This window comes from Triticum dicoccoides, chromosome 6B, assembly GCF_002162155.2.
Source record: "Triticum dicoccoides isolate Atlit2015 ecotype Zavitan chromosome 6B, WEW_v2.0, whole genome shotgun sequence".
Lineage (NCBI taxonomy): Eukaryota > Viridiplantae > Streptophyta > Magnoliopsida > Poales > Poaceae > Triticum > Triticum dicoccoides.
The window spans coordinates 27,163,654-27,191,163 of NC_041391.1; the positions used below are offsets into that span (position 1 = coordinate 27,163,654).

Sequence of the window (27,510 nt, forward strand, 5' to 3'; positions counted from 1 at the left end):
AACTCGTGATCCTGATAGAGAGAACAGATCCTAATTCCTTAACCCCCGGTGGAAGAATGGACTAACTCAGATCAGAAAGTCATAAGGTATAAGGAGTAAAAAGAGCCTTACGTTCCAACCCACAAACAATTCCCCTACATATAACTAAAGAATTTCTAGACTCAACATCGACCAGTTTGGCTTGGAGAACCTACAGGCAGTCCGGCTCTGATGCCAACGCTGTCAGGACCCCGACTCGATGTCACATCGATCTAGCTGGTAACACCTCATATCACTTTGCGGCCTCACGCACGGTATCCCCACGGGTGTCGTCTTACCTTTTCCCGGGACCGTTTGCGCCTTTTGGCTCACGTATATGATAGTGTCGCTAGCATCCATATGATAAAGAGCCCGGGCTGACATGACTAGTCGCAAATCCAAAGTGGCATAGACTTACAGGGACATGCATCCATGACCCAGCTTCGAACGTGTCGGTCATCAGCAAGTGGGTCCGGGCTGTAGCACTGGGCTAGCAGGACTCCAGTAAACCGGGCTGTAGCGGGCTAACAGGACTCCGGTACTCAAAGCGTGACATTTCCCCGAAGGGACAGACACAGGAACGAAGAAGGACACATGCCGGCCAGCCTAAGTGTTCCAGAGCAGTAGCAAGCTACCATGGCTCAGCGGTAACACTAGGAGACATTTCCCGGTAAGAGAGGCTACTAAAGATAAACAACTAGATAGTCAGATCCCACACATACCAAGCATTTCAATCATACACACAATATGCTCGATATGTGCAAATACAACGAAGCATCACAACATGACTCTACGACACAAGTACTTATTTAAGGCTCAGGGAGCCATACATAACATACACACAGGTACGGGTCTCACGACCCAACATACAAGTCATACAGTCATACAAACCAGCAGCGGAAGTAGCTTGTCTGAGTACAGACAACTAGTAAAATAAAAGAGGCTTGGGAAGCCTAGCTATACTACAAGGTCCTTCACAAGCTCAGGGTCACCACCTGGGTCTTTAGCCTACTCGTTGATGTCAACGTCTACATAGAACCCATCAGAAGGGGTTGCAGCGTCTTCTGTAAAAATGTAGATTATAGCAACATGAGTACAAAGGTACTCAGCAAGACTTACATCAGAACCTACATACATGCATATTATCAAGAAGGGTTGGTGGAGTTATTGCAGCAAGCCAGCTTTGACTCTTGGCTAGACTATCCTACGAGACTCCAACTTGAAATGGTTTTGCGCACACGAGTCCACTACTCACCAATTCAATACACTACCGAGGATCCGCCTCCGTCTTCCTACGGAAGAGCCATCCTCGGCACTCACACTTATCTTGAGGCTTTTAACAGTTTCCATTTACTTGCCTATGAACTGTATAAGCAACCAAGTAGTCCTTTACCGCGGACGCGGCTATTCGAATAGATCATGTTAACCCTGCAGGGGTGTACTTCTTCATACACGCTCTCACCACTTACCGTCGTTTACACGACATGTACTCGGCAACCTTCAAGCGGAAGCCCAACGTGGGTGTCGGCCACGACCTACCTAATCACCTAAGCCTCCAGTCCAGGTTTATCGCCTATCCAGGTTCCATCCGCAGGGAGTCCGGCCGAGGTTTCCCATACGGCCCCGAACGATGTGAACAGGGTTCCCGAGATACCTAACGGGTATTCGGTACACCGTGCCACGTACCTACCGCATCACAGCCCACCCCTACGGTCAGCGCTGTCCACGGCCTCCAGTAGGCTACAAACACCAGAAACTACTTGCAACTCCTGGACGGAGAACTAGGGTGAATAAGAAGCCGAGAGGGTCCATTGGTTTCGGGCCCAATGCATGGTAGTAGCTGATTCTTAAATCACACATACAGATCTCAGTGCTTAAGGTCGGCTTCAATGAAACAACCCACCATGTATGTCACATCCCTAGCTTCTGGTAATGCACTAGGCTAGACCTCTTGCTGCATCATGTTTAAATTCAAATGAAATTTGAATTGAGGAATTTTCAAAAGCCTCAGAAACCTCTAAAAATAACCAACAATTAAATCTTCTCAAATGTGTCCAAGAAAATGTTCCTGTTATCCTCTGGAAATATTGGCAAGAGGTAAAAATCCAAACCAATATTTTTGGTGTCTCAGAAACATTTAATTTGGGCATTTGAATTAAATCAATAATTATTTGAATTGGATTTATATCTACTATTAAATAAATATAGGTCCAATAATTCTGAAATATTTTGTGGAGCATTGTTTTAATTCTTTTAGCTCCTAAAAATATTGTCAGAAGCAAAATAAATTGAATTGGTTTCAAAACCAAATTCAAAACAAACCTGCAAAATAGAAAACTGAAATAATTAGAAAAAAAATAAAAAGAACAGAGCCTACCTGGCCTCACCCGTGCAGCCACCAGCCGGCCCAGCTCCCCCACCAGCGCGGCCCAGCCCACCTTCCCCCCCTTGTCCTCTTCTTCCTCTGCCAGAAGGCAGAGGCGAGGCGTGGCGCGCGCCCGAAGAGCGCCGGCCACCTCCTGCTTCGCGCTGGAGGCCTCCCCCTTCGAGCCTATCCATGCGTGGAGACGCCACGCAGCCGCCCGGAGCCGTCCAGCCCTCCCTCTCTTCCCCTGGACCCCGTTCCCTCCTCTGCTTCCCTCCCGCGCACACCACCGAGCGGAGCTCGCCGCCATCGTCGCCGTACCCATGGCCACCGGCCACCCCTAGCCTCACCGACGCCCCAGGAAGCTCCGCGGGTCCTCCCTCTACCTCCACAACGAGCCACGAGGCCCCGGACGTGCCGCATCGCCGCCATCGACGTCGTCTTCTACCTCGGACCCGCCGGCCGTCTTCGTCAAATTCGTCGGCTCCGGTGCCTCCCCGAGCTCGCCGAGGCCACCACTGCACCCGCTGTGAGCTCCTGTGCTGATTCTGAAGGAAATATGCCCTAGAGGCAATAATAAAGTTATTATTTATTTCCTTATATCATGATAAATGTTTATTATTCATGCTAGAATTGTATTAACCGGAAACATAATACATGTGTGAATACATAGACAAACAGAGTGTCACTAGTATGCCTCTACTTGACTAGTTCGTTAATCAAAGATGGTTATGTTTCCTGACCATGAACAATGAGTTGTTATTTGATTAACGAGGTCACATCATTAGTTGAATGATCTGATTGACATGACCCATTCCATTAGCTTAGCACCTGATCGTTTAGTATGTTGCTATTGCTTTCTTCATGACTTATACATGTTCCTATGACTATGAGATTATGCAACTCCCGTTTGCCGGAGGAACACTTTGGGTGCTACCAAACGTCACAGCATAACTGGGTGATTATAAAGGAGCATTACAGGTGTCTCCAAAGGTAGATGTTGGGTTGGCGTATTTCGAGATTAGGATTTGTCACTCCGATTGTCGGAGAGGTATCTCTGGGCCCTCTCGGTAATGCACATCACATAAGCCTTGCAAGCACTGCAACTAATATGTTAGTTGTGAGATGATGTATTACGGAACGAGTAAAGAGACTTGCCGGTAACGAGATTGAACTAGGTATTGGATACCGACGATCGAATCTCGGGCAAGTAACATACCGATGACAAAGGGAACAACGTATGTTGTTATGCGGTCTGACCGATAAAGATCTTCGTAGAATATGTAGGAACCAATATGGGCATCCAGGTCCCGCTATTGGTTATTGACCAGAGATGTGTCTCAGTCATGTCTACATCGTTCTCGAACCGTAGGGTCCGCACGCTTAAGGTTTCGATGACAGTTATATTATGAGTTTATGTATTTTGATGTACCGAAGGTTGTTCGGAGTCCCGGATATGATTACGGACATGACGAGGAGTCTCGAAATGGTCGAGACATAAAGATTGATATATTGGACGGATATATTTGGACACCGGAAAGGTTCCGGAGAAGTTTGGAGCCCCGGGAGGTTACCGGAACCCCCCGGGAGGTATATGGGCCTTATTGGGCCCATGTAGGAGGAAGAGAGAAGGAGCAAGGGAGGGGGGCGCCCCCCCCCAAGCCCAATCCGAATTGGGGAGGGGGGCCGGCCCCCCCTTTCCTTTCTCCTTCCCCCTCTTCCTATTACTACTACTAGTACTACTTCCTAATACTAGTACTCTTTCCTTCCCCCTCCAAATAAGATAAGGAAAAGAGAGGGAAACCTACTTGGAGTAGGTTTCCCCCTCCTCATGGCGCGCCCCCCCTAGGGCCGGCCACCTCCTCCCTCCCTCCTTTATATACGGGGGTAGGGGGCACCCTAGAACACACAAGTTGATCATTGATCTTTCCTTAGCCGTGTGCGGTGCCCCCCTCCATGATATTACACCTCGGTCATATTGTAGCGGTGCTTAGGCAAAGCCCTGCAACAGGAGAACATCAAGATCGTCACAACGCCGTCGTGCTGACGGAACTCCCCCTCGGCGCCTCTGCTGGATCGGAGATCGAGGGTGCGTCATCGAGCTGTACGCGTGTCAAGAACTCGGAGGTGCCGGAGTAATGGTACTTGGATCGGTTGAACCGGAGGACGTACGACTACTTCCTCTACGTTGCGTCAACGCTTCCGCTTCGGTCTACGAGGGTACGTAGACGACACTCTCCCCTCGTTGCTATATCATCACCATGATCTTGCGTGTGCGTAGGAAATTTTTTGAAATTACTACGTTCCCCAACAGGTTCCGCGGGCGCCAACTCAGGCGCTTCTTCAATGAAGTGTCAGGACCCCGACTCGATGTCACATCGATCTAGCTGGTAACACCTCATATCACTTTGCGGCCTCACGCACGGTATCCCCACGGGTGTCGTCTTACCTTTTGCCGGGACCGTTTGCGCCTTTTGGCTCACGTATATGATAGTGTCGCTAGCATCCATATGATAAAGAGCCCGGGCTGACATGACTAGTCGCAAACCCAAAGTGGCACAGACTTACAGGGACAGGCATCCATGACCCAGCTTCGAACGTGTCGGTCATCAGCAAGTGGGTCCGGGCTGTAGCACTGGGCTAGCAGGACTCCGGTAAACCGGGCTGTAGCGGGCTAACAGGACTCCGGTACTCAAAGCGTGACATTTCCCCGAAGGGACAGACACAGGAACGAAGAAGGACACATGCCGGCCAGCCTAAGTGTTCCAGAGCAGTAGCAAGCTACCATGGCTCAGCGGTAACACTAGGAGACATTTCCCGGTAAGAGAGGCTACTAAAGATAAACAACTAGATAGTCAGATCCCACACATACCAAGCATTTCAATCATACACACAATATGCTCGATATGTGCAAATACAATGAAGCATCACAACATGACTCTACGACACAAGTACTTATTTAAGGCTCAGGGAGCCATACATAACATACACACAGGTACGGGTCTCACGACCAACATACAAGTCATACAGTCATACAAACCAGCAGCGGAAGTAGCTTGTCTGAGTACAGACAACTAGTAAAATAAAAGAGGCTTGGGAAGCCTAGCTATACTACAAGGTCCTTCACAAGCTCAGGGTCACCACCTGGGTCTTTAGCCTACTCGTTGATGTCAACGTCTACATAGAACCCATCAGAAGGGGTTGCAGCGTCTTCTGTAAAAATGTAGATTATAGCAACATGAGTACAAAGGTACTCAGCAAGACTTACATCAGATCCTACATACATGCATAGTATCAAGAAGGGTTGGTGGAGTTATTGCAGCAAGCCAGCTTTGACTCTTGGCTAGGCTATCCTACGATACTCCAACTTGAAATGGTTTTGCGCACACGAGTCCACTACTCACCAATTCAATACACTACCGAGGATCCACCTCCGTCTTCCTACGGAAGAGCCATCCTCGGCACTCACACTTATCTTGAGGCTTTTAACAGTTTCCATTTACTTGTCTATGAACTGTATATGCAACCAAGTAGTCCTTTACCGCGGACGCGGCTATTCAAATAGATTATGATAACCCTGCAGGGGTGTACTTCTTCATACATGTTTCCACCACTTAGCGTCTGCACACGACATGTGCTCGGCAGACTTCAAGCGAAAGCCGACGTGGGTGTAGACCACGACCTACCTAAACACTTAAGCCTCTAGTCCAGGTTTATCGCCTATTCAGGTTCCATCCGCAGGGAGTCCGGCCGAGGTTTCCCATACGGCCCCGAACGATGTGAACAGGGTTCCCGAGATACCTAACGGGTATTCGGTACACCCGGCCACGTACCTACCGCATCACAGCCCACCCCTACGGTCAGCGCTGTCCACGGCCTCCAGTAGGCTACAAACACCAGAAACTACTTGCAACTCCTGGACGGAGAACTAGGGTGAATAAGAAGTCGAGAGGGTCCATTGGTTTCGGGCCCAATGCATGGTAGTAGCTGATTCTTAAATCACACATACAGATCTCAGTGCTTAAGGTCGGCTTCAATGAAACAACCCACCATGTACTCCTACATGGCCTCTCATCGATACCTTTACCAAATCGTGTTCACCACACCACTCTCATTACCGACATAATCATTTCGCTCTAGCCCATCACCCAGATGAACCAGACCTGACACGACTCTAAGCATAGCAGGCATAGCAAGGTAGGAACAACACATACATATGGCTCAATCAACTCCTACACATGCTAGTGGGTTTCATCTAGTTACTGTGGCAATGACAGGTCATGCAGAGGAAATGGGTTCAACTACCGTAGCACACAGCAGTTTGAATCGCGTTGTCTTAATGCAGTAAAAGAGAGCAGGAGCGAGAACATGGGATTGTATCGATATGATCAAATGGTTGGTTGCTTGCCTGATGGTTCGATGCACGGATACGGTTCTTCGTTAGGGTAGTCACGGTACTCCTCGGGGACAGATCCTGTCGTAAAGGATAACGATACACAGGCATCACCAAACAATGTGCAACAATATGATGCATGCATGAAACATGGCAATATGAGTGTGTTGGGCTAATGCAACTAAAGCTACCAACGCTGTCAGGACCCCGACTCGATGTCACATCGATCTAGCTGGTAACACCTCATATCACTTTGCGGCCTCACGCACGGTATCCCCACGGGTGTCGTCTTACCTTTTCCCGGGACCGTTTGCGCTTTTTGGCTCGCGTATATGAAAGTGTCGCTAGCATCCATATGATAAAGAGCCCGGGCTGACATGACTAGTCGTAAACCCAAAGTGGCACAGACTTACAGGGACAGGCATCCATGACCCAGCTTCGAACGTGTCGGTCATCAGCAAGTGGGTCCGGGCTGTAGCACTGGGCTAGCAGGACTCCAGTAAACCGGGCTGTAGCGGGCTAACAGGACTCCGGTACTCAAAGCGTGACATTTCCCCGAAGGGACAGACACAGGAACGAAGAAGGACACATGCCGGCCAGCCTAAGTGTTCCAGAGCAGTAGCAAGCTACCATGGCTCAGCGGTAACACTAGGAGACATTTCCCGGTAAGAGAGGCTACTAAAGATAAACAACTAGATAGTCAGATCCCACACATACCAAGCATTTCAATCATACACACAATATGCTCGATATGTGCAAATACAACGAAGCATCACAACATGACTCTACGACACAAGTACTTATTTAAGGCTCAGGGAGCCATACATAACATACACACAGGTACGGGTCTCACGACCCAACATACAAGTCATACAGTCATACAAACCAGCAGCGGAAGTAGCTTGTCTGAGTACAGACAACTAGTAAAATAAAAGAGGCTTGGGAAGCCTAGCTATACTACAAGGTCCTTCACAAGCTCAGGGTCACCACCTGGGTCTTTAGCCTACTCGTTGATGTCAACGTCTACATAGAACCCATCAGAAGGGGTTGCAGCGTCTTCTGTAAAAATGTGGATTATAGCAACATGAGTACAAAGGTACTCAGCAAGACTTACATCAGATCCTACATACATGCATAGTATCAAGAAGGGTTGGTGGAGTTATTGCAGCAAGCCAGCTTTGACTCTTGGCTAGGCTATCCTACGATACTCCAACTTGAAATGGTTTTGCGCACACGAGTCCACTACTCACCAATTCAATACACTACCGAGGATCCACCTCCGTCTTCCTACGGAAGAGCCATCCTCGGCACTCACACTTATCTTGAGGCTTTTAACAGTTTCCATTTACTTGTCTATGAACTGTATAGGCAACCAAGTAGTCCTTTACCGCGGACGCGGCTATTCGAATAGATTATGATAACCCTGCAGGGGTGTACTTCTTCATACATGTTTCCACCACTTAGCGTCTGCACACGACATGTGCTCGGCAGACTTCAAGCGAAAGCCGACGTGGGTGTAGACCACGACCTACCTAAACACTTAAGCCTCTAGTCCAGGTTTATCGCCTATTCAGGTTCCATCCGCAGGGAGTCCGGCCGAGGTTTCCCATACGGCCCCGAACGATGTGAACAGGGTTCCCGGGATACCTAACGGGTATTCGGTACACCCGGCCACATACCTACCGCATCACAGCCCACCCCTACGGTCAGCGCTATCCACGGCCTCCAGTAGGCTACAAACACCAGAAACTACTTGCAACTCCTGGACAGAGAGCTAGGGTGAATAAGAAGTCGAGCGGGGTCATATTTCAGGGCCCAATGCATGGTAGTAGCTGTATCTTAAATCACGCATACAGATCTCAGTGCTTAAGGTCGGCTTCAATGAAACAACCCACCATGTACTCCTACATGGCCTCTCATCGATACCTTTACCAAATCGTGTTCACCACACCACTCTCATTACCGACATAATCATTTCACTCTAGCCCATCACCCAGATGAACCAGACCTGACACGACTCTAAGCATAGCAGGCATAGCAAGGTAGGAACAACACATACATATGGCTCAATCAACTCCTACACATGCTAGTGAGTTTCATCTAGTTACTGTGGCAATGACAGGTCATGCAGAGGAAATGGGTTCAACTACCGTAGCACACAGCAGTTTGAATCGCGTTGTCTTAATGCAGTAAAAGAGAGGAGGAGCGAGAACATGGGATTGTATCGATATGATCAAATGGTTGGTTGCTTGCCTGATGGTTCGATGCACTGATACGGTTCTTCGTTAGGGTAATCACGGTACTCCTCGGAGACAGAACCTGCCGCAGAGAGCACCGATACACAAACATTACCAAACAGTATGCAACAATATGATGCATGCATGAGACATGGCAAAATGAGTGTATTGGGCTAATGCAACTAAAACCAGAAGGGTTTGAACAAATTTGAATCAAGGATTCAAATTTCAAATTCAAATATGGCCTTTTAAAGTGCTTTTCCTTGTTCTGCTTAAAACATCAATTTAACTTGTTTGATCATGCATGAAAATAGTACAGATGGATAGATTGGATTTTTCTGATCATTTTTCATATATAACTTGTCCAATTTGGAGTTACAGAATAAAAGTTATGAATTTTTGAAGTTTAAATAATATTCTGGAATTTCCTGATTTAATTTAAATCCAGAAATATAATTATTGCGCCAGCATGACGTCAGCATGATGTCATTGGTCAACTGCGGCTGGCTGGAGTCAAACCTGACGTGTGGGGCCCACACGTCAGTGACAGGGGGGTTAAACAGGGTTAAATTAATTCTAATTACTAATTAGTGGCGCTGGGGCCCACTGGTCAGTGTCAGGGGGGGTTGACTAACGGTAATTAGTACTAACTAACCAACTGTCCGACAGGGCCCACACGTCAGTGACCCTGGGGGGTCAAACCCCAGGTCGGACAGGTCAAACCCCACCGGCGACATGACGCCGGCGAGGCCCGAGACGGCGGCGAAAGTGCTTTTTGCCATTCCGGCAACCAAATGGACGGCGGAAGGCATCTACGTGTTGCTGAGGTTGAGCCGCGACTATTGGTGGTGGTGGTTGGGCTCGGGGTGGCCGGAGTTGACGGCGGCGAGCTCGGCTGCGGCTGCCGGAGTTCGGGTGCGGTCGGAATCGACGTTGCAGGGGGCTTGAGGAGGCGTTAGTGCGCGCTGCGTGCTCCTGGTGAGGTGGGGAGCACGATAGTGCGCTCGGTTGAGTGCTACGGTGACCGTGGCCACGACGGCGACATCGCCGGCGGCGTGGAGCTCTCGGCCAAGGTGGGGCTAGGGCCTAGAGGTCGGGAGAGACCAGGGGAGAAGGGGGAAACGATCCGGGGGCTCACCGCGGGGCTGCAGAGGTGGTTAGCGGGCTCGGGGACGCGCTGGAGACGACGAATTCGACGGCGACGATGATCGGAGCCCGAAGAGGGGAACGGCGACGTGGCGGCGATGCAGGGCTTCCGGGGAGCTGTGGAGCGGTGGGGAGGAAGAGGGAGTCGAGGCGGAGCTCCTGAGCTAGTCGGGGGAGCGAGGGGTGGTCGGAGATGGCTGCTATGGCGAACGGCGGCGACGGTGGTGCTCGACCGCGTGAGAGAGAGAGCGAGGGAGAGGAGGGAAGAGTCGGGAGAGAGTGAGAGAGAGCAGGGGGGATCGGGACGGCCTGCGGGAGTCGTCCACGCGGCCAGGAGCTCGTCGGCAAGCAGGAGGTGGCCGCGCGGCCGTGCGCGCGCGAGCACGCAGCAGCTTCGGGGCGAGGGGAGGAAGACGACGGAGGGCTGCAGTGGTGGGCTGGGCCGGCTGCTGGCTGGGCCGGCCAGCTGGCTGGGCCGCACAGTGGAGGAGCCCAGGTAAGTTTTCCCCTTTTCTTCTGTTTCTGTTTTATTTAATATATCTGCAACTTTGTTGAATTTAATAAAATACCTAGGCAAGTTCAAAAATCACCAAACTATTCCTGGCCCATAGTTGGATTATTTCCAACATGAAACATTTTAGTTTGGAGATATTTGAGCATTTAAATATTTTATATTATTTTAAATGCCCAAATTCAAATATTTATGATTTAATTCAAAAACCCTAGGATGGCCTAGGAAAATGTGCACCATTTTTGGCAGAGGTTCTGAACCAAGACAAAAATGATGGGCATTTTAGAAGGGCATTTCAGGTTCATTGAAAAATTATTTTAGTAACCCTAGTTGGTTTCAGAGGGGACTGGGGGTTCTGTCATCCCCATTTCAAGTTTCTGATGAAAGAATAAACATGATGCAACACTCTAATGCATGACTAGCTAGGGTGTGACATGAAGCATTGTTGAACTCAGGGAGGCCGATCCGTACAGGGTCCGGCAGGGGGACGTCATCTATATAGAACCACTCCGAGGACAAGTCTTCGGACGTCCTCTTTGGGGTACCGGATAGATATCCGGTCCCGGCGATGCGCCATAGTTCGGCTCCGCCCACTTGATAAATAGACCCCTCCTGAGAACGAGGCACGAGGCAAAACAACCTCTTCCACGGCGTGAAATGGGCCTCAACGCCCAAGAACAGCTCGCAGAGGGCCACGAAGCCCGCAATCTGCAGAATGGAGGCGGGCGTGAGGTTGTGTAGCTGGAGGCCGTAGAACTCCAGCAACCCTCGGAGAAACGGATGAATTGGAAATCCGAGTCCTCTCATCAAATAAGGGACTAGGCATACCCGCTCCCCTTGAGAGGGATTGGGAACGCTCTCCGCCTGCTCTCCGCCGCTATAGGTAGCAATCCCGGCTCGAACTGGGACCATATATGTTGGGGGGAGAAGCCCCTTGGATTGAAGGACTACTAACTCGCTATGCGGGACGGAACACCGCCCCCTATCTCCGGGCCGAGGGCTGGAGAGGCGAGAGGAGGAGCTGCACTGACCGGCCATGGTGGAATGGATCCCTGTCGAAGGCACTCTGATGAAGGCTCGTGGAGGGAAGATGGTGTGAATTGGATCTAAATCCCCATCTCTTTTATGGGCGGTTCATTAACGCAACCGGGAGGGGGGTAAATGAAACAATCCCCTGGCTTTTCGCATTCGTTTGACACGTGGAAGATGGTCATTATGGGGCACAGAAGCCGAGGAGGGCAGCACGCACTAGAAGCCGGACACTATTCGACGGGTACAGGGAATTTGAAGGAGAACCCGCCTTGCAATGCCGAAGACAACTTGCGCGTCGGACTCGTCGTCATTGAAGCCTGGTTCGGGGGCTACTGAGGGAGTCCTGGATTAGGGGGTGTCCGGATGACCGGACTATTACTTTCGGCCGGACTCCCGGACTATGAAGATATAAGATTGAAGACTCCGTCCCATGTCCAGAGGGGACTTTCCTTGTCGTGGAAGGCAAGCTTGGCGATACGATATGAAGATCTCCTCCCATTGTAACCGACTCTGTGTAACCCTAGACCTCTCCGGTGTCTATATAAACCGGAAAGTTTTAGTCCGTAGGACGAACAACAATCATACCATAGGCTAGCTTCTACGGTTTAGCCTCTCTGATCTCGTGGTAGATCCACTCTTGTACTACCCATATCATCAATACTAATCAAGCAGGAGTAGGGTTTTACCTCCATTGAGAGGGCCCGAACCTGGGTAAAAACATCGTATCCCTTGTCTCCTGTTACCATCCGCCTAGACGCACAGTTCGGGACCCCCTACCCGAGATCCGCCGGTTTTGACACCGACAGCTGCGCTCCCTCGAATTTCTTGACCTCAGCTGCAATGGGTTCAACGGCTCCATCATGCCGCAGCTTGGTAACATGCCCAGCCTCGCCTTCCTCTATCTCTACAACAACAACCTCGTTGGTGACATCCCGCACCAGCTCTACAGCCTTCTCTCCGTCAAGATGCTAGACATGTTCAACAACCGTCTCACCAGGGAGCTCCGAACTCCTGGTGCAACCTCCAATCTCTGCGCTACATGTGTCTGTCGAACAATCAACTCATCGGGGAGCTACCGGACTTATGGTGGAACTCGAGGGCCTCTCAAAATCATGTTCTTGTCCAACAACTACTTCCCAGGTGAAATCCTGGCGGCTAAGGCAAGCCACAACTGCGCTCACGCTATCCTCGACCTACCTCAGCAGCCATATGTTTAAGAACACAATTCCGCCGCAGCTCAGTGGGATGCGCAGCCTCACCGACCTTTGGCTCAATATAACAACCTCGTTGGCAACATCCCGCACCAGCTCTACAGACACCTTTCCATCCAGATAATAGAGCTGTCAAACAACCGGCTCACCAAGGACCTCCGGACTGCCGATGCAACGTCCAGGCTCTGATGTTCATGGACCTACGAAACAATCGTCTCACCGGCAAGCCCCCAGAGTGTTGGTGGAACATGGAGGCTTTGTTTCTCATGGATTCATCAAACTACCCCTTCTCAACTAAAATCCCCGCAGTCGTGGCAAGCCACAATTGCTCTCTTAGGTTTCTTTACCTTGCCAGAAATGGCTTCATTGGTGCCTTCCCGCTGGTTCTAGAGGGATGCAACTCACTGGCCACCCTTGACATGGGGAATAAGAAGTTCTTTGGTGTTATCCCTCCATGGATCGGAAGTCCGATCCCATTGTTGAGAATCTTTAGCCTCAAATCAAGCAATTTTACTGGAGAAATTCCTCTAGAGTTATCACGCCTTTCGCAACTTCAGCTGGTCGACATGGCAAACAATAGCTTCACCGGTTCATTTCCGGTAGCCTTCAACAACTTGACCTCCATGAAGCATCCACAAAATCTATCGCCTACGAAACTGTTCATCGACGAGTGGAAATATGATGATAGAATCGATATAATCTTGAAGGGCCATGAGCAGATATTTAAAAAGGTGGTCCAGTTATTAGCCGGTATCGGTTTGTCTGGCAATTTGTTGTCTCAGTGCATTCCTGAAGAGCTAACCAACCTTCATGGCCTATTTCTAAACCTGTCATCTGTCATGTAGCATTCCTGAAAACATTGGTAGTTTGACTTTTCTCGAGTCCGTTGATCTATCATCTAATGAACTTACAGGAGCCATTCTGCTGAGCATCTCGAGCTTATCGTGGCTCAATACATTGAATGTCTCAAAAAATCTTTTGTCGGGCAAGATACCCACCGGAAAATAGATTCAGACCTTGACTGGCCCATCAATTTACTCCAAAAATTCTGGGCTCTATGGATTTCCTCTAAACATTTCGTGAGCCAATACTTCGCTTGCACCGGATGAGAGAAATGCTGAAGAGGAGGACCACTGGATGTACTACTATGTGATTGCTAGGATTGTGTCTGGTCTCTGGTTGTGGTTTGGGATTCTCTTTACAGTTAAGTCCTGGAGATGTGATTTTCTTTCCTTTGTTGATGGCATGCAATGTAAAATTATGAAGAAGTAATGAGATTAGCTGTGTTATCTGCAATGTTGTACCTCTTTCATATTTTTTTGGCGAATGTACAATGTTATACCAATTAATAGCATCAAATCATGTGATTAATTTGGTCACAATCCGCCTCACTTCCATATTTCTTCTCAAATTGATTTGATTACGTTTTTTCCTGTACATAGATCAATCCCGCAATGGCGCCAATCATGCATAAACGCTGAGGATCGCAGCAGAGTTGCTGACGCTACTTGACTATTCTATCTATCCCTTCTATGACTTATTCGATCGATCTCACTTTCACCTGTAGAGGCTCGATGCCATCGTTGGCTGCGTGAACGTCTCCAGCCGAGGCTCCGTCAGGTCCACCTTCTCCTGCTCTGCCGGCCACCAGCTTCGGCCCATCATCGCCGACGTGTCGACGTTAACCATGACCTCGCCTGACAAGACGGCGCCCTTGACATTGTTCCCGTTGGCTCGGTGCAGGTGATCGCGCCGACGATCATCATCGCCCTCCTGCCACGCCGAGTATTCTTGCGGCCTCTCGGCATGGAAGCCCGGGGCGAAGGCGCCAGCGGCGGCGGGCAGGTGGTGGCGACTGTTGGAAATTCACCACAGGATCGATCACATCAAACTGCACGAACACACGCGCAGAAAAAGCTTTTAGCCAAGGGCCCTTGTCGTGCCCTTATTTTCCTCTCTATTAATTTTCTCCTTTTCTCTCGATTACAAAACCCAAATATAAGAGAAGAAATACGAGGCTATAAGCAATCATGCATATAAGAGATCAAAGAAGACTCAAATAAATTTCATGGATAAAAGTTCATCGAATCCCAACAAACACACCGCCAAAAGACTTACATTATATGGATATCCAAGAGACCATTGTATTGATAATCAAGAGACAGAGAGGAAGCCATCGAGCTACTAACTACGGACCTGAAGGTCTACAAAGAACTACTCACGCATCATAGGAGAGGCACCAATGGAAGTGGTGAACCCCTCCAAGACGGTGTCAAGATTGGATCTGGTGGTTCTGGACTCTACGGCCGCTGGATCAATATTTCGTCAACTCCCCTAGGGTTTCTGGAATATTTGGGTATTTATAGAGCAAAGAGGTGGTTTGGGGGGCACCCGAGGTGGGCAGCACCCACTTGGGCGCGCATGGGCCTCCTGTGCGCCCTGGTGGGTGTTGCTCCCCTCGAGCAGCCCCTCAGGCGCTTCCTTGGCCCACTGGCTTCCTTCTGGCCCAAAAAAGATCCTCCAGGAGTTTCGTTGCCTTGGACTCCGTTTGATATTGATTTCCTGCGATGTAAAAAACATGCAAAAAACAATAACTGGCACTGGGTACTATGTCAATAAGTTAGTACCAAAAAATGATAAAGGATTATAAAATGATTGTAAAACATCCAAGAATGATAATATAATAGCATGGAACAATCAAAAATTGTAGACAAGTAGTCCACTGCTGGATGTAATCCCTTAAAGTTTCATTCGGGTTTTGCACACAATGCTGCAGCTCAGGCAGCCTAGCGAGACGTTTGCAAGTGCCTTCAAATGTATTGATGAACACTCTGGCCAAATCATCCCAACAGAAAATACTTCCAGGGGCCAACTGATTCAACCAAGCCCTGGCCGAGCCTTCAAGCATCAGGGGCAGGTGCTTCATGGCTACCTCATCGTTACCCCAACCGATCTACACTGCCACTCGATAATCTTCCAACCAAGTGTATGGCTTTGACTCACCAGTGAACTTGCTTACTCCTGCTGCCAATCTGAAGTTGGGAGGAACCTCAGCGACTCGGATGGCCCTGCTGAAACACTCGGGTCCAAAGATGAACGCTCTGTTCCCACTAGGATAACCTCTGTCCAAATTTTCTCTGTTGGCTCTGCCTCTGTCAACCAGGCCCTGCACAAGTAATGATCTTTCATCAAACCCAGGCTCTTGGGGGTCGACTAGAACCCTCCGCACGTCACCATGCGAGCGCCTGTTATCATACCATCGGGGCGCGTACGATCCACCCCTCGGAGGGGGTGTAAGCACTCAACAATGGTCATCACGGTTGTATCGTGGCTCAAACTGCCCATGGCCTCTGTCCAGGTGCTGGTCCTGGCGATAACCATGGTCTTCACGCCGTAGGGGTGACCTTGGGCTTTGTGTTGAGTGCTGCTACAACTGACCTGCCGTGAATCCTGTTGCGCGACTGAGAAACAGCTGAGTTCTGCTCCCCGGCCGCTCTGAGCAGTGCCCGAATCTGTTGTAAGCCTCTACCAGCTTCGGAGCGGGACGACTGGATTGATTATGCCATACATGCAGCTGTTGCAACATTCTGGATCGGAGTACAGAATACCTGACTGCGGGCTCGGTCAGTTGCCGATGCCGTCGACTGGAACTTGGAATCTGGTTGCGGGCTCGAACATCGAGTGCTCATTGAAGATTCTCCAGACGTGTGCGCTCAGCCAGAGTGGCAACACGCGCAGCCTCCAAGGACCGAGCCTCGAAGGTCTCCCCGACAATAGGGATCTGGAGAGCTTCAAAGGCTTGATCTTACCTATGCTGCAACTCTTCCCTGTGCTCCACGGTGAGAGATTCAGGATAATACTCATCGTTGTAGCGCGGACGACCATTGCTATTGCCTCCTGCACGGGGAAAACCTAGCAGGCTGCAACGGGAGTCGACCATCAGAACTTCCGTCGTGGGGTCGTTGCTTTCACACTCGGAGAGAGTGTCCGGATGGCCAGTCGACAGGTCGAACAAGCCATAAAGGGAGTCATCGGGCTTGATTGCCGTGATCTGAGGAGTGGTCGACTGACGGGTCACCGCGTGCTTCACCCACCGCTGGATCAGCGAGCCACCAGATCGCTCACGGCCACGGGCAGCGGTAAGCGACGATGCCACGGGGGCTGACCGATACTGAGTCGACGGTTGTCGCAGAAGGATGCCGCAAGCACTTGCGCGGAAGTGCACCGCCCCGCGGACGGGGAGTGCCTCGATGTCAAGGGGGGCTTCCTGGAGCCAGGCGGAGTCGTCGGAAACCACCGCCGGAAACCATGTTGATGAAGATCGAAAAATGCAACCTCACCGGAAGTCGCTAAGATGCCTGCCCCAAGGTGGGCGCCAACTGTCGTGGGAGTGAGTCTGATAGAAGAAGTAGGGGGTACGTAGGAGAAGGGTCAGGCCCTAGCTACGGCGAGGTTGTACACACGCGAGTTTACGAGTTCAGGCCCCTCACGGAGAAGGGAACAACCCTACGTCTCGGTGCCTCGGGAGGCTTTGTCGATTGAAGTGTGGAAAAGTTACAGGGGGTGTGAACCCTTGTGCTTGAGGGGAGGGGTGGCTTATATAGAGTGCTCCAGCTCGTTTCCCTCCTCAGTTACGTGAGGGTTCAATGTGAGTTAAGTCATGTACGTTACTGGTAACGCCCGTAATGAATGATCTTAATGGCTACTGAGTGAATGCCCGACCGTTGCCATTCAGGGGTGACTCTAGGTCTTCGGTCTTCCGAGTGAAATAACACTGGTCGAGTGGAATTGGGGTATCCGAGTGGAATCGCCTGTCGAGTGGATTGCACTTCCTGAGGATTCCAGTTGGTATCTTCCTTTTAACTTTATAGGTCTTGTCTTCTTGTGTCCTGTCTTTGGGAAGGGCATATAGGTCAGGCCTACGACCCTACCCTAGGTACGTGTCACCGTCATCGACCACCATGTTGAATAGGAAGGGGGAAAAGGGGTCTCCCTGTCTAACCCCATAGAAAATGGTGAATTAGGGGCCGATCTCCCCTTTGAAGTTAACCACGGTCCAACCAAATGAGACCATCTGCATAACCCGGGTGACCCATCGGTCTCAAAGCCTTTGTAGAGAAGCACTTCCCGCAAGAAGGCCCAGGAAACGGTTTCATACGCCTTGTGAAAGTCAATCTTCAAGAAGACCGCACGATGCCGCCTAGTGCGCACCTCGTGCAGAACCTCATGGAAGACTAAGACGCCATCCAAGATAAAGCGGTCATGGATGAAGGCCGGTTAATTAGGATGGGTGATGCGGTCAGCTAAAAGGATCACCCTATTGGCATACCCCTTCGCCAGGATACGGAAGAACACGTTGATCACCGTGATCGGCCGAAACTGGTGGATGTCAGAAGCCCTCGCCACCTTGAGGATGAGTGAGATGATCCCGTAGTTGAGGCGGGAGAGATCAATGGCGCCCACATAGAATTCCTCGAATAGGGCCATCACCTCCGGCTTAATCACATCCCAGAAGGTCTGGAAGAACTTCACGGGGAGGCCATCCGGACCAGGGGCAAAAGCATGGTTCATCCCCTTGATGGCCGCTCAAACCTCATCCTCAGAGAAGGGGGCCGTAAGGGCCGCATTCTCATCGTCAGTGACGAGCTGGTGATGGTCCCAAAAGGATGGGGCCAGAGACACCCCTTCCCGAGGGGAGGGTGAGAAAAGGGCTTCGTAAAAGCCATCAACATGGGCGCGAATATCAGCTAGGCGTTGGAGGAGGGTCTCCCCATCCCAGAGGAGGGGGGTGGAGTTGTGCCGGCGGCGGCCGTTAGCAATGGCTTGGAAGTACGCCGTGTTGGCGTTCCCACACAAAACCCATCGTTGGGTGCCGCCATGGCGCCAATGCGATGCATGTGCATGCAGAGTTTCTGCTGCTACTTGACTATTCTATCTAAGTATCTCTTCTACGATCGATCTCCTTCACCTGTAGAGGCTCGTTGCCGTGGTCGGCTGCGTAAACGTCTCCAGCCGTGGCTCCATCAGTTCAACCTCCTCCTGCTCCGCCGACAGCTAGTTTTGACCCACCGTCGTCATCATCGTCACCGCCGTCCCGACATTAACCGCGACCTCTCTGGACACGACGGCACCCTTAGCATTGCTACCGTCCGCTCTATGCAGGTTATCGCGGCGACGGACGTCATCGCCCTCCTGCCACACCGCACATCCCCGCGGCCTCTCGGCATGGAAGCCCGGGGCGAAGGCGCCGGCAGCAACGGGCAGGTGGTGGCGACCGCGCTTGTCAGCGAGGGGCGCGATGGTGGAGAGGATCTGGACGACCTCGGTAATTGTGGACCTGGCCTCGGGGTCCCACTGCATGCACTCCCTGGCCAGGTGCGCCATGATCCGCATCTCCTCGGGCGGGAACGCGCCCTTCAGCCCCGTGTCCGGCAGCTTCGCCACCACCAGCCTGCTGTCCCGCAGCTGCGATGTCGCCCACATCACCAGGCTCTCGTCGGCACCACCGGCGCCGGCGCCGCCCGTCTTGTGCACGGGCTTCCGGCCAGTGATGAGCTCCAGCACCACCACGCCGAAGCTGAACACGTCCGACTTGAGCGACGCCTTGCCAACGATGGTGTACTCAGGCGCGAACCGCGAAGTACCCGAAGGTGCCCAGCATCTGCGCCGGCAAGCTGGAGCAGCTCGTCACGCCGTCGTTCATCAGGCACTTGGCCATGCCCAGGTCCGTGATTCGGGCCCTGAACCGGTCGTCCAGCAGGATGTTGGTGGACTTGATGTCGCGGTGGAGGATGCGCGGCGCCGCCGCCTCGTGGAGGTACTCGAGGCCCCTCGCCGCGCCCAGCACGACGCGCGTCGCCCAGTCCATGGGTTTCGTGTTGAGGTCGTCCAGGCACTCCGGCACGTTGCCGTTGGTCATGCACTCGAACACCAGCAGCAGCACCATGTGGCAGTGGTTCAACCTCGACAGCAGCTCGATCTGTTCATTAATGGTAATGGATCCTGGATTCTTTTTCAGAGTACAGACTTTTTTGGAAAAATGCGCATATCAATCTTGTAACGTTATTAGCCTATAGTTAGATTAACGGTATTAGCCTTGACAGCCGTTGAGTTCAAACTTTTCAGAGTCCAGACTCAGGGTGGATGCGGTCCGGTCCGGTTCGGTCCCTGACCGAGCCTTCGTTTGGACCGGCTGCCGGCGGTCCAGACCGGACCCGACCGAACAGGCGGGCGGTCCTGTTTCCACGGACCGGACCGGCGGCGTCAAAGCCCGGGCCAGACGGAGTGGACCGAATGGACCGGCAGCAACCACCAGCGTCGATGTGTGCGGTTGCTGCGGCGAGGTGGCCTACGTGCGCTACTGCTGTGATGAACTGGACGACATGCGCAAGCGCTGACCTGCGCGAGAATTGACTGACAACGGAATGTTTGATGAAACTGACGAAGTGGATTCTCTGAAACTGAATCTGACTGTTGGAATACCCCTACAAGACCGGCTGCACCAACGTGAGATTGTCTCACGTAGCGCTCTCTCTCTCTCTCTGTAACAACTAGTCCTGGTCTCTAGTGCATGAACCGCATGATCTCATGAGCTTATCTAGATGAGTTTGTTACGGAGGTTGTGTTGGCGTAGTGGCCGCACCTGCGTGCTCCTATATTTGTTACACTCGACAGATGAATGAACATACGAGCTGTTTCTTTCTTGTTATTCCTTCTTTCACTAACGAAACTGACGAAACTGACAAGCGCGAGAAATCCCGACGAGCATAGAGCTACTCCTCGAACAGCAGCGGCAGCGTCACCTTCAGAGCGTTCGGATGGTGCCCAGTTATTCCTGGTGGTACCGGCGAGTCGTTCTACTACCTGGGGCAGCTGGTGGCCGGTGTACGTGATGTCTCCATGGCAGGAATTGGTGCCAGTTTGGGGTCGACTCCATGGTCGAGAACTTCAGATCGGCCGCGGTGCACGCATGACAACGATGGCGAGCGGCCCCAAGAGGCTATGGCGCATTGGTAGGTGGGGAAGGGATGAGAGGGGATGCGCGGGGACATGATGGTTCACACGGGGTCTGCCGGTGGCCACGGCGACGAGGAATGGCGGCGGTGCTGACTACGTTTACTCGGTCCGACCGAGCGGCTCGGTTAAAGACCGGACCGGACTGACATTTTCTCGGGCCGGAAATTGCAGCCCGGACCGACCAATTTTCCCACCGGGCCTAGCCCGTACGGTTCGGTCCTTAACGGGCCACGAGCGGGCCAAAAAGCTTGCTCGTGCCGTCCACGCCGAGTCCCAGACTATAGTTAGATTAACGGTTTAGCCTAAATGTGCATATCAATCATGCAACTTCATAAAAATGTTACAAAATACCTGAATCAAAAAAACTAGAGCCAAAGTATATTATTAGAAATAACTAGTCGTCAACCCGTGCACTTGAACAGGCTAGTCATTTTTGAGACATGTAAATATATGAGTATTAATAGTACTTTTGGATAAAAGAAACTTTACAGATTGAAGTATTTGAGAAATTAGGTGATTCATCTTTTAAATATTGTTATTGAAAAATGCATGCTTACCAGTTTGTAGCATCAGCATGAGGATGAAAATTTAGACCATCTATCGGTTGCTACTAATGCAGTATTGCAAGCTTTATCTTTAGACATCAATGATTTACTACTACTTTAGATGGAAAAATAAGTAATGTCATCATAATAAATTATTAATCAAGAAATAAAACTTTTACATTCATTCTTGACCAAACAACATATTCTAGACTCCTCTCCCTTTCAATCGTGAATGCAACCCACATTTGCCGCTCGCAACATGGATAATAGAGCTCGGTGAAATTATATGAAAAATATATGAATCGGCAAGATGCAAAACAGAGCCAATAAAACTGTTTTAGCCACTTGATGATTTGAAAGGAACACTGAGATTACATTTACATTTAAACTTTTACAGGTAATATGAAGCAATAACATGAAGCGTTTGATGACGATGTCTTTTTGGGCACATAAACCTCACTTGATGTATTAAGCTTTTGTGATTTACGAAAGAGGTCATCCACTCAAGTAGATAGCTAAATATGGAGTGCGGCATTTCGGTGCCTAGGCTCATCTGCACCCGGTCAGAAAAAAATCATAAAATATTTAAAAAGTTCAAAAAGTTCCAAATTTTTTGCATGGTAGACAATTTATCACGTGACGTCCGCTCAAAATTTTAGACATTTGCACTTCTGAGCAGATCTCAGCAAAAAAACAATTCGGGTAAGAACAGTGCATGAAGTACATATTTTTACGGACCCTGAATTTGTCTTTTTTGCCAACAGCTGCTCAGTTGTCCAAATGATTTGAAAACTGGAGCAAACCTCACACATCAAATTATCTACCAGACAGAAAATTGTAATTGTTAGAATTTTCTGGTATTTGCTTTGATTTTTTGTCATTAGGGCTGGTGCAGCTGAGCCTGGGCTCAGAAGTGGATTACCGCTAAATATGTCCGTACTACACCTTTCTAACTAATGGGCTCATACGGCTGTAAATTTGGAAGAGATTGCAAACATGCCAAGTCACACTCTTTGTTTACTACTCGTTGTTCTCTATTTATTCATAGGTATGCTCCTCCATGTCTCCAGCCCGCCAATCAAGATCCGAGCTTGAAAGCAGATTTCTAATCCAATTTCTCAAGTAGTCTGCATAGTGTTTTGCAATGAGCAGAAAGGTACTCAAAACCCTCTTAGATGACATCTTGAACATCCAACAAAAATAAAATTGATCTGATGTGTCATAATTTTGTAGGAGGTCAGAAAGCGAGTTGGCGATATTATCTATTTCTTATAACTGAAATGCATGTATCATGCAGTACATGTCCCAATTTGAACACGATGATAATCTTGGACTCAAGATTGCACTATGATGCAACATCATCATCAGCTTCTTTTCAGTCTACAAATACCTGAAAACTCACTACACATCAGGAAAATCAACTTGCTAAGAATATTACTGTGTTACTCACTAGTAGAAAAAACACCTAATAGTCCCGGTTCGTAAGGGCCTTTAGTCCCGGTTCATGAACCGGGACTAATGAGTCGTTACTAATACCTCCACCCATTAGTCCCGGTTCAAACACGAACCGGGACCAATGTGCCTCCACGTGGCCCTGTGCGCCGAGCCCAGTCAGGGGGCCTTTGGTCCCGGTTGGTGGCTCTAACCGGGACCAAAAGGCATCCACGCGTCAGCATTCCAGTGGCTGGGGTTTTTGTTTTTTTTTGAAAGGAGGGGGGGTTGGGGGTTTTGGGGGATTAATTTAGGGGTTTCATATATTGTGTTAGCTAGTTAATTAATAGAAAGAAGTGTCCTCTCTTATGTTCGTGCTTGGTCGACACTACGTACTATATATACATAAGTGATCGAGAGAACCATTCAGTACAGAAGTTCGTCATGCATACCGAGAGAAGTGATCGATCGACCTCTCCTTCTCCGAGAGATTGGTCGAACAACAAGTTTTCTATCATGTATCCGACGCTACTGGCTACATACATGTACAACATGTATAAGATCTCTTAATTACAAACCCCTAGCATTTGAAATCAATTTCCACATGGTATTCTCTGGCTTTACTGATGACGTGGTCAAGAAAGAATCCCGCCAATTCCTCTTGAATTGCTTTCATGCGATCTGGTTCTAGGAGTTCATTCCGCATCTGCCACGTCTAATTTGAAGAAGGAGGTTAATTAATACATATATATGAATGAAACTCAACAGAAATGATGGTGTAATAAAATGAAATTATGAATATTATTGCTTACGCACTTCATATTGTTTTCTAGAGTAGCCCCGCTTGTTTTTCAAAGTCGCGGTGTGGATGAACTCGCACACGTAGTATCCACAGAAATCATTCCCTTCCTCCTGCCACAAGCACTTTACGAGAAATAGAGGTCAATCAAACTGATAATGAAGCATTATAAATGGCATTGATGAAAGTATAGCTATAGAATCAACGGGAGATGCGCGCAACTAGCTAGCCAATAGTACTTACTTTCGGGTATGTATATCGCAGCTCCTTCGGCAGTCCCGGAGCTTCTGCGATGAACTGTTTCCAAACCCTGCAAGACAAAGAAAATAATGATTATTACTTGAGATATCAGGAAATGAACAAAAAGTTGCCGATATGGTGCGATAATGATCGATTGAACTTACTTGCTGAGCATTTCAGTCATGTCCGCATAGGATTCGGGATCTTTCCGTCTCGAGTCTAAGACGGTTACTAGTCCACGCTCAAGCTTAATCTCCAGAAGAATATAGTGGTACCTGCGCATGCATGCATAACTCATCAATTACATTATTGTAACCTCGCTTGAGTAATAAGGGAAACCGAATATGCACACAACAGTAACACTCACTTGCCGTTGTAAGGAAAGAGTATGGTATTTTTGTTTTGATTTTTGATCAACGATCGTAGCAAGTTGTCCTCGGCCTCTTTGACGTTCTTTTCAACCAGAAATACATCTATGATATTTGTGTTAATGAACCCAATATCATAAATTTCTTGTTTTTTGCACTTGACGATCTTCAATCTGCATAATATATTAAGGACAATTAATTATAAATACATGCAATGAAAGAGCCGAGCTATATATAGAGACTTAATGAAAGAAATAGTACTTACAGGCAGTAGCAAAAGACCATTAATTTATCGAGGGCCTTTTGATTGAAGAACGCGAAGAACTCATCAAATGGAACACACAACAGATCATTTGAAACGAGGTCGTGCTCCTCTTTAATGTTCAGATACAAACTGTTCGTCCCCTCAGACTCTCTGCAGGTTTTCATGTACCACCTATGGAATCTTCGCTTCATTGTTGTCAGAGATTTTTCATCTTTGACGAGAGGCTTCCCGTACTCGTATGTGTGTTCTCCACCTCCATGAAATCAGGAAGTGCATCGTCAGGCAGGTAATCTTCAAGATTGCCATAACCGGCCACCGTCCCCGGAGCATTAGACACATTGAGCGGGGGGCATGATTGCTGTGCTTGTTCGCCGAGCAGGGCAATTTTTTCCCCTTTGCTCGTTCTTTTAACCTTTTATCACTGACAGTAGTTCCCGACCGCTGGGCTTGGAGATATGTCTATTCAATAATGCGCTCATAGTTGGTTCTCGGCGGAGACTTTGGTGGTTTCCTCAGGGCATCGATAGTGCGCTTTGCTTTCACCAGATCTACCTTCTCCTCCGGAGGTGGATGTCTCTTTGCTTTCACCCCTTCAAAGAACTCCTTCACGTGGGTCCGCACAATCGTATCGTTTTCCTCCTCAGACCTCTCGTACGGTAACTTATCTAGAGGCTTGAGAGATGGACCGTATTTGTATTGCCTCCCGCCTCTGGTTGTGCTGCTAGACACTGGAGCAGACGGAGCGGCTGCGGCGTCTGTATTCTTTCATGCTTGCTTACGAGGCGGAGGAGAAGGAGTACGACGCGCCGGAGCAGCCGGGGCGGCGGCGGGTCTCTTCCGCCCTTGCTGGTGAGGCAGAGAAGGAGGAGGCTGCTGGCTGCTCGGGAGCGCCGGCGCAGGTGGAGAAGGAGGCGGAGTGCCGCCACGCGCCGGAGAAGGAGGTGGAGTGCCGCCACGCGTGCCCTGATCATCACTCACCGGAGGAGGAGGCGGTGGAGGAGGCGGAGTGCCCTGACTCGTCGGAGGAGGAGGAGGAGGCGGAGGCGTCCAGTTCAGAAGGTTGATGAGCTCCTTCCGCCATAGGCATGGAGTCTTCAGAGCAGAACCCAGCCTAGTCTCCCCTTCACCGGTAGGGTGCTCAAGCGAGAGGTCCTCAAATCCCTCCGTTATTTCATCCACCATCACCTTAGCATATCCTTCTGGAATCGGCTGGCAGTGATAAGTTGTGCCGGGTCCACTAGGATAAACTTGGCCAACAGCCGCCTTGACCTTCAAATTCGTCCATCGCGCCATAATGTGGCAATTTTGAGACTCCATGATACCATCCACGGGATAGCTGGCAGGAGCCGTCAAGACATGCTCCGGCTGAAGCAGCTTGGTGGAAGCCATGCTGCTTCTCAGCTGAGATGGCGGGGTAGCTTCGGGGAAAGCTTCGGCAGGTCGTTTGCTGCGATCTGCTGCTTCTCGTTCCTCTTCTCGATCCTCTAGCCCCATTACCCTTTCGTGCAACGCCTGCAGTTGGTCCTGCTCCAGTTTCTTCCTCTTCTCGTGGGTTTCGTAACCCCCTGCGTCCGAAAAACCAACCTTCCACGAAATGGAGCCTGGCGTGCCTCATGTCTGTCCAGGGTGCTTAGGATTCCCAAGGGCCATTGTGAGCTCGTCCTTCTCCCTGTTTGGAAGGAACGTCCCTCGCTGCGCTGCATCGATATAGTGTCGAAGGTTCTTGACTGGTATTTGCAGTTGCTCGTCCGTCCACTGGCACTTCCCTGTTACAGGGTCCAAGGTTCCGCCAGCCCCGAAGAACCAAGTCCGGCAACGGTCTGGCCAGTACATTGTCTTTGGTTCTATCCCATCATGCTCAGCCTTGGACCACTTAGGCCGGGCTTTGAGGTAGCCACCTTACCCCGTGCGATGGTGAAGCTTCTTCTTCGCAGCATTTTTCTTGTTTGTCTCCGACATCTTCTTACTCTTTTCCGATGTCTTGTGGGCCACAGATGCGGGCCAGTGATCTTTGATCTTCTCATATTTGCCGATGAATTCTGGTGTCTTTTTTTTCGACAAACTAGTTCAGCTCTTTCCTCCACCTCCTCATTAGGGTTGCCATCTTCTTAAGAGCACAAGACTTGATTAATTGCTCTTTAACTGGCTTCTCCGGATCCTGCTCTGGCGGTAGGGTGAAATTTGCCTTCAACTCAGTCCAAAGATCTTCTTTCTGCATATCATTGACATAAGACACCTCAGGGTTTTCCTCCTTAGGCTTATACCATTGCTGGATGCTGATCGGGATTTTGTCCCTAACAAGAACCCCGCACTGGGCAGAAAATGCCTTCCTTGTCCGGATGGGTTCAATCGGTTCGCCGTCGGGCGCGATTTCTATGATCTCAAACTTTTCATCCGAGCTCAACTTTTTCTTTGGGCCTCGTCTCCTTACCGAAGTTGCGCTCGATCCGGAGGGCTAGAAATTATAAGGAAGAAAGACGAGAGTAATTAATATGTGTACATATACCAAAACAATGGAAGCATCAATTAACTAGTCAGCACGGGCTTAACTAATATATATTTACCTGGCCGGACTCGGTTCGGTCACTGGAGCAGTCTGCACGGTCTCCTTCTTGTACCTCCATTGTGTCACCGGAGCAGTCAGCACGGTCTCCTTCTTGTACCTCCATTGTGTCACCGGAGCCATCATGAACATAGTCCTCTTCTTGTACCGGCATTAATGGGCCGAAGCCATCATGAACATAGCCCTCTTCTTCACCCAGTCCTTCCAGCTGACCATCAGTGTCGAGGAGAAATGACGCAACTTCATCACTTCCATTTGCGATTATGTCCACCAACATCGCTTCTGTTTCTTCGTCTCGGGAGTGCTCCATAGTTTCTGCAAATATTTACAACATGTCAATTATTATTCAAACATGGTACAGATGGATATA

The 27,510-nt window shown here is 49.8% G+C and overlaps 2 pseudogenes; one reads left to right on the top strand and one right to left on the bottom strand.

The window, feature by feature from the left end:
• Positions 1-14,185, top strand: part of LOC119320614 — a 30,875-nt pseudogene extending 16,690 nt beyond the window's left edge.
• Positions 14,186-18,967: 4,782 nt separating this feature from the next.
• Positions 18,968-19,859, bottom strand: LOC119320615 (annotated as a pseudogene).
• Positions 19,860-27,510: the final 7,651 nt, after the last annotated feature.